At 46.4% G+C, this 8,536-nt stretch overlaps 1 protein-coding gene across 1 annotated transcript in view; it reads right to left on the bottom strand.

The window, feature by feature from the left end:
• The window catches only part of POU6F2 (POU class 6 homeobox 2), a 125,857-nt gene extending 118,580 nt beyond the window's left edge, over nt 1-7,277 (bottom strand). Inside the window, exon 1 of the mRNA XM_038562668.1 lies at nt 7,137-7,277. The gene's annotated coding sequence lies outside the window, so the exon portion shown is untranslated. The remainder of the gene's footprint in view (nt 1-7,136) is intronic.
• Nucleotides 7,278-8,536: the final 1,259 nt, after the last annotated feature.

Below are 8,536 nucleotides of genomic sequence, written 5' to 3' on the forward strand. Positions count from 1 at the left end.
GATATTAAAAAAAAAATCAGAATGAATGCCAAAAATTCATGATCAATAAAATCAGTATTACTGACTTCTCCTCTTGCCCCAGACTCCAATATGATTCAAGATTGTTACTGATCCTCTATCTAAAATTTTGATATTCGGGGACGCCTGGGTGGCTTGGCGGTTAAGTGTCTGCCTTTGGCTCAGGGAGTGATCCTGGGGTCCTGGGATGGAATCCCACATTGGGCTCCCTGCATGGAGCCTGCTTCTCCCTCTGCCTGTGTCTCTGCCTCTCTCTCTGTGTGTGTCTCTCATGAATAAATAAATAAAATCTTAAAAAAATAAGATTCTGATATTCAGTTCATCATGGATTTTGGTACCCATTTTCATTTTTAAAAATACTGTGTTAAAATATCTATCTGGACAATGCATTTTGGGGGGACACCTTGAGTTTTGCATCTGAGTGCATCCCTTGCTTCATCTGTGTCTTGGTCGACGCTAGGAGAAATTTTTTTTAAGATTATTTATTTACTTCTTTATTCACGGGAGATGGGCAGAGACACAGGCAGAGGGAGAAGCAGGTTCCATGCAGGGAGCTCGACATGGCACTCGATCCAGGGTCTCCAGGATCACACCCTGGGCTGAAGGCAGCGCTAAACCGCTGAGCCACCCGGGCTGCCCGATGCTAGGAGAATTCTACACTGTGATTTAGCCTCATGTAGGCCTAGAGAGGTCTGAGTTCTCTTAGAATCACCAAGACCACAAAGGGGTTATGCAATATGCCCATAAACGGTAACAGAATATGCCACCCCACAACGTGTCATGTGGGCATGGGGATTGTTTTAAGTTGAAGACCATGGAGAAGGAGATATAAGAAAAGCTCTCTGAGATACCACCTCACACCAGTGAGAATGGGGAAAATTAACAAGGCAGGAAACCACAAATGTTGGAGAGGATGCGGAGAAAAGGGAACCCTCTTACACTGTTGGTGGGAATGTGAACGGGTGCAGCCACTCTGGAAAACTGTGTGGAGGTTCCTCAAAGAGTTAAAAATAGACCTGCCCTACGACCCAGCAGGGATACAGATGCAATGAAACGCCGGGACACCTGCACCCCAATGTTTCTAGCAGCAATGGCCACAATAGCCAAACTGTGGAAGGAGCCTTGGTGTCCATCCAAAGATGAATGGATAAAGAAGATGTGGTTTATGTATACAATGGAATATTACTCAGCCATTAGAAGTGACAAATACCCACCATTTGCTTCGACGTGGATGGAACTGGAGGGTATTATGCTGAGTGAAGTAAGTCAGTCGGAGAAGGACAAACATTATATGGTCTCATTCATTTGGGGAATACAGATAATAGTGAAAAGGAATAGAAGGGAAGGGAGAAGAAATGGGTAGGAAATATCAGAAAGGGAGACAGAACATGGAAGACTCCTAACTCTGGGAAACGAACTAGGGGTGGTGGAAGGGGAGGTGGGAGGAGGGTGGGGTGACTGGGTGGCGGGCACTGAGGGGGGCACTTGGCGGGATGAGCACTGGGTGTTATGCTATATGTTGGCAAATTGAACTCCAATAAAAAGAAAAAAGAAGAAAGAAAAGCTCTCTGACATTCCCTTATTTGCCAAAAGCAGGACATAAATGTGTTAAAATGTCCCTCCCTTCCTTTTCTACCAAGGAGGATACCAGTTGATGACTAAGAAGAACTGGAGACCCTTTTTAGCATGAGAGGAATCTATAACAGATCTTGCCGAAATTAGCCTTTACTTCCTGTGAAATTCCCAATATAGGGCGCCTGGGTGCTTAAACTGGTTAAGCATCTGACTCTTGCTTTCTGCTCCGGGTCATGATCTCAAGGTCCTGAGATCAAGCCCCATGTCTGAGTCTGGGCTCCAGGCTTCATGCTCAGTGCAGAGCCTGCTTAAAAATCACTCTCCCTCTCCTTCTGCCCCTTCCCACCATGCTCTCTCTCCTGTCTCACACATAAATAAACAAATCTTAAAAAAAAAAGTAATTCCCCTTATTTGCCTTCCCACAATTTGCCACCCCAGAAACTCCAAGTCCTTCTCTCTTGTCTTGTCACTTCTCTACAAATGTATTGTTCTCTTTGTTAAAATGCCACATAAACCTGAGTTCTAACCACCCCCTTTGAGTTACTCATCACTGAGTGCTCCATTGTGTGCTGCCAGAGTTAATAAGCCCCCTAGTTTGTTTTCCTCCTCTTAGTCTGTCTTTTCTTACTCTAATTGATGGGCTCCAACCTGGGAACCTGGGAGGAGTAGGAAAAAAAAGACTGTATTTTTCCCCTGTACCTGCATGGGTTACCCGACACAGTTTCAGAGCTTTGTAACATGAAACTGCAAATAGAATGGAGGAAAGACGGAGCTGGAGAACGTGTTTAATTTTATCCCCTCCCTTTAGAGATGAAAAAACTTAGACTCACAAAGTTTTGACTAATTCTGTGCTAAATTAAGACTAACTTCTAGAGAGAAAGGAGGTTGGCCCAGGGCACTGAGCCTCTTTCTTTCTTTCTTTCTTTCTTTCTTTCTTTCTTTCTTTCTTTCTTTCTTTCTTTCTTAGTTTTTATTTTAATGCCAGTTAGTTAACATAGAGTGTTATATGGAGCCTTTCTATAGGAAGAAGCTGCTGGAGACCATTTGCTTTAAAAAGGATGAAAGTCACGAGAGTGTCCAACTGCTTCTCAAAGGGTTGGGCTCTTGGTTTTAAAAAGTGATAATGTACCATCCTCTCTTTGAAACTTAGTCCTGAAAGTTTGCCAGTGGGAAAACATCCCAAATGAGATCAGGAGGCTGTATCCACTGCATAGCAGAGGTGGAATTTGGACACAGTTTTATTCCTGGATGCCTGAGTGGTAACGAGACCTTTCCTTGGCAAATGCACACGGTCGAGAACAATTTTACACTATCTCTCGAGCAACTTCACCTCTGAAGAGGTGACCATGCCTCTCATTCCTCATACAAGCCCAGATAACTTTCCCTCCCCTAACTGCTTCCACTGACCTCTCTCCCTCTGTTATTTATTAAAATGTGCAATACAACAAGAAAAGGAAAAGATTATCCTGCCTCCTGCCTTGCAAGATGGCATGCAGACGGCCAAGGTTAAATGCAGCATTTGGTTTCTTAAGCTTCTCTAATGCATAGGTGTGGAAAAGCAATCTGGGACCAGAGTTTATAGCAGTGACTCTCTGAGGATAAAAACTTGACTTTAATTTGGATTCTCTGGCTAAGATAAAATCTGCTTCTGCTATCATTATCACACTTAGGTGTGTCCCCATACTCTTTCCACTCTGCCACCCAGCTGAGTGGGAAGAAATTAACCTGACCTTGAAGAATACCCAGAGAATCTTTGGGACCATCGAGTTTTCAATGGCCAACACAGAGGCCTACCAACATTTACATAGACTCGCATGCCTGAAAAGGATCTTAAAAATCATCTAGGCCACATGTTTAGCAGACGAGAAAAATGAAGTCCAAAGAGCTAATGTGACTTGTCCAAAGTTGTCAGCTAATTGGAAGAAGGTTCAGAAGAAGAACAAGACCTCAAAGCCTCCAGCTTCCTATTCCCATGGCACCATGACTCCAGCCACATCCAGTTCACCTCCAGATCACAGGAATGAACCTGAAGGCACTGGGGCTTTAACACAATGTTTAGAATTTCCTTAGAGCAAATAAAAACTCCCAAGGAATGGGCTCAAGAAAAGCCATCTCAAAGATCATGAGAAGGGGGTATTTCAACATTTTTATGTTCGTAGGGTCTTTATCCAGATCAAAATTATATATTCAAATTAAAACTGAACATTGTTTTTTTCTACCTAGGAATGAGACCCTATGTTTTCTCCCCTAAAGCTGCTTCTGTTTATGTTTCTGATCTGTTCCTACCCAACAACGTATTCTGTATTTCTAGTTTCAGACTCTGGCACAGCCAATGGGTTAGAGCAAAAGTAAGAAGTATGGGTTGATTTTTATCCTGGAACCTATGGATTAAATTCAACCCTCAGACATGTTTTGTAAATCGAAGTCCTTCTTATTTATATTGAGAAGGATAAATTCTCTCCTCATCCCTGCTGAGAGTGAATTCATCGGTGGGTAGCTCTTGAGTCTCAATGAAGATTCTAAAGACAGCCCTCCAGGGGCCAGCTTCTGTTATTCACATTGGACAACCAGCTCTCCTGTAACCCTGAGCAACCAAAATTAGTTCTCTGAAGTGATAATGCTCTAGACTCCTTTCTGTCTTGAAGCAACATTCGGGTTTTGTAAATGCAGTAAATTTCATGGGATTGAGTAAAAGGGTGAAAAACTAATATTGCAATCTTAGAGGAAAACCCAACAAGAACCATTAGGAGAATTTCAGTCTAGAGTGATACTGCCTGCCAGGGCTTTTCATCTTTTTTTTTTTCATTTCGAGAAATGACCTCGCCCAATTAGACTCACGCTAGCTATTTTTATTTACTTTTTTTTTTTTTTGAGATACAACAGCCTCTGTAATAAGAAATACTTATTATCCTTCAAAGTTGTTTGTTTTTTAAACCTTCTGAATTACTGGTTTCCCCTGAAAACCTAAGTTGCATTGTTCTTAACTACTCTTTCCCAAACAGGGTTTGAAAAATGTAAAAGGACAAAGCCTACATGAAAATAAAGAGTTGTAAAATAGAATTTAAACTGTCACATGTGAATTTAGTTGATCTTTGTTCCCTTAATAATCTTCAAACAAAACCACTTTATTCTTGTTCATTAAGATCATTACCTTTGAGAGTTAAGTATCTTTGCAGGTCCTTTTAAAGTTTTCTTTTTAAAAGGTTCAAATCTTTTGTGCTCCACAAACTCAAAAACCCTTCAGCTAGTGTAGGAAAAAAACCCAGTATTTCAAAACCATGGAATTCTCCATTTCCTTTACACATGTCTATTGTGAAGGCAAAAAATCATTTTACTCCTACGGATATATATTCATTCAAAAGTAGTTCTCTGTCTACCCGATAATATCTTTAAAAGCTCTACCAAATCATTCCTTCGGTGGTCATCCATTAGGTCCACAGAAGTTGGAGGATTGCCTTACCAATGTATTTCATAAGTTTATAAGTTAAAACCCCAAGAGCAAAAAATTAGAATATTCTCTTAAGGTTGGAAAGAAAGAAATGTGGCTCTGAGCCTTCATTTCTTGCAAAAAACAACACAAAATGAAACTTACCCAATGGGCTTTCATAGGAAACCGTTAAGACAACTTTTGGAGATTCTCCTAATAGAATTTATTTCCATGGGGCGGATTGGTCATCTCATCCATGAGTCCTGTTAGTAGCCATTGAAGTGGGTTATCCACACCTGGCTTTCCCTGGCCAATAGAGATCTATAAGATGTTGATAGTGTTCAGAAAAGACCGATGTCCACAGAGCTCGAAGTTTTGCTCTGCTGTAAGGAACACTGGACTATATGGGATAACTGAGGACTGAGCTAAGTAACCTCATCCCTCAGAGCAGGACCCGTTTTTTTATTTGGTAATTTCACCTGTTCGGCGGGGGGGGGGGGGGGGGGGGGGGGGGGGGGGGGAAGGAGGGGCTCAGGGAGAGGAAGTGTTTAACTAGATGGTGTATAGGCCCGTCTGATTTAACAGCTCCTAAAAAGCATTAAACTCATTCTTTGGAAGAATGGAGTTGAATTCCAAATGCTAAAAACATCAGGAAGGCTCCAGTTGTGCATCTTGTAAGTTTGATTGTACCTATTTTCTCTGTAGGTGTCAAGTGCCCACGGAAGATTTCTATAGCCCGTGTTCCTGTCCGCCCAGGTCAAAGGTATTACACTGTCTCACACTTGTAAGATTTAAAAAAAAATACATCTTCACATCCGACTCAAGAGAACGTTCACGTTGAAAGTAGCCATGACCCAAGTGCCAGGGAAAACGCAATTACTCATCTCACTCAAATGCTTTCATTTCCAAGAAAAACTTCGGGCCACCATTGAGAATTCAAGTTCACGGAAACAAAGTTAGCAGATAACAAACACAGTCAGTTCAAAATTCCTAAGTCTCTAATCCACTTGCCTTTCTGTCTGTGTGCCAATCTAGCGTGACCTTGCATACTTTGCTGGCGAGGACCTGAGGACGCATTGCCGCTGTCGTCCTCAGGTAGTGGAGGGCTGCGTGCACCCCAAGAGCGAGGCCTAAGGAAGGCGCTGAGTTGGCATTTGAAAGGAGGACCTGGGCTGCTCGCTTTGTTGGACTTTGTCACTGTGCTTCAAACGTACTCAATCATCTGTCATCTCACCGGGGAAACCATCATTATGACCGTCAAAACCTGGGCTATTAATTTCTGGATCTGAGGGTGTTGACATCACAGTCATTACATTTTGAACCTAATTTACTTTAAAGGCCTCTGAGTTAAGAACAACTTTCTGAACTTTCAAAGTTATGTATTCCTGAATGAGGGCACGTTAAAAGAGAAGCTTTCCTGATTAGCCTGACTACCTGTTTTGGATGCCCCCTGCCTCAAGGTAATAAAGTAAAGGCACCGGAGCTTTACTGTTTTATAAGGATGGGGCTCTGCTGAGGCGCTCGGCCTCCTTTTTTGAGGACTTGTCGGTCCATGGTTGGAATGGTTGGAATCTGGGACACAGACGGGGGCTGAATTTCTTTACCCTCCTGACCCCAGAGAGTCTTTAGAAAAATAGAAACAAAAGAGCACAAAGTACTTAAGGTAAGACACCGTTGTATTCATAATACAGAGAAATAACCACCGTGCCTCATGGACAGGAGATACAGTTCTCCACGGGGCTACAAAACGGTGCTGGTAATAATTTTAATTGGATGCTATCTTGGCTGCCTTCAGAAAGTATCATAAAATGGAATTATTACAGGCTACAAGTGCACTTCCAGAGCCGGCCTCTCGCAGAAGGAAACAGAAAAACATTTATCCAGCGGAGGGCAACGTCAATGGGCTCCGATTTGTTTCGTTTACATGCATCCCCCAGCTGCCTGCTGTGGGCTCCCTCCTCCCCGGGGCTGGGGCATCCGTTAGGAGGAGGCGCCGCTGCAGCCCGGGATGCTAAGTTTTGCAGCGGGCCCTGGGGCTCCGGTGGGGGGCGCGGGAGAGCCCCCCGTGACCCCCCGTGACCACCCCCGCCCCCCCGCTCGGGGGCGGGGCGCGTACCTGCAGAGGATTGGGTGGCGTGAGCGGCGACGGCAGGCCATGTCCCGGCGACTGGCTGGCTTTCTGAGGGGGGCTTGCGCTCTGCTGCGGCGGGGACGCTCGGCTGTGGTTGTGGTTGTGGTTCTGGGGCTGCGGCTGCGGCTGCGGCTGCGGCTGCGGGGGCTGCGGCGGCGGCGGCGGCGGCTGCGGCTGCGGGGGCTGCGGGGGCTGCGCGGGCGGCCCGGGCGGCGGGTGCTGGGCGGGCGGCGGGAGCTGCTGCAGCTGCTGCAGCTGCTGGAGCTGGGAGTTCAGGGATGAGGTAGCTGCGGGGAGAGAAAGGGAGCGTGCGGTTGGGACCCCGCCGCGGACGAGAGCCCCTCCGCCCCCTCCCCTGCACCACGCGGCGGCTCCCCGGCCCCCCCTTGGGTGCACGCAGGGCCTGGGGCTGCGGGGAGCCCTGGGAGCAGAGAGGCACCTGCACCCCGGGAGCCGCGTGCAGCCCGCAGCCAGGGCTGCGCGGAGCCTGCTCCCTGCCTTCCCTCGCCTTTTCCTCCGCGCTGGCCTGCAAACACACCTGTGCTTTAGGGCTTTCGGTTGTAAAAGTTCACCCCCCCTCCCCCCAATCCTTTCGGGTCCGCGTTCAACTGGAGTTAAGAGCACCAACTGTTTGTGCTCTTCGTTTGCATCACCCGGACCACCTGCTGCTTCGGACCTGGCCAGTTTGCTTAGACGTGTGAGGGTCAAGTTTCCACAGGTTGGGTGTCTTTTTAATGTTTAAATTTATTATTTGTTTAAGATTTTATTTATTTATTCATGAGAGACAGAGAGAGAAGAGAGAGAGAGAGAGGCAGAGACTCAGGCAGAGGGAGAAGCAGGCCCCATGCAGGGAGCCCGACGTGGGACTCGATCCTGGGACCTGGGGGTCACGCCCTGAGCCAAAGGCAGATACGCAACCACTGAGCCACCCAGGTGCCCAGGTGTTTGTGTTTGTTTTTAAAGATGGTCCAGGGCAGCCCGGGGGGCTCAGCGGTTTAGCACCAACCTCAGCCCCGGGCGTGATCCTGGGGTCCCGTGATCGAGTCCCACATCGGGCTCCCTGCATGGAGCCTGCTTCTCCCTCTGCCTGTGTCTCTGCCCCTCTCTCTGTGTCTCTCATGAATAAATAAATAAATATTTTTAACAAATGCATTAATTTGGGATGCCCTGGGTGGCTTAGCGGTGTAGCACCTGCCTTCCGCCCAGGGCGTGACCCCGGGGTCCCAGGATCGAGTCCCACGTCGGGCTTCCTGCATGGAGCCTGCTTCTCCCTCTGCCCGTGTCTCTGCCTCTCTCTCTCTCTCTTTCTCTCGAATAAATTAAAAAAAAAATCCTTAAAGACAGTCCATTCTTCTCTGCTTTGCAGAGACAGAAGCCGGAGTCTG

The sequence above is a fragment of the Canis lupus genome, chromosome 18 (assembly GCF_011100685.1).
Source record: "Canis lupus familiaris isolate Mischka breed German Shepherd chromosome 18, alternate assembly UU_Cfam_GSD_1.0, whole genome shotgun sequence".
NCBI classification, from domain to species: Eukaryota; Metazoa; Chordata; class Mammalia; order Carnivora; family Canidae; genus Canis; species Canis lupus.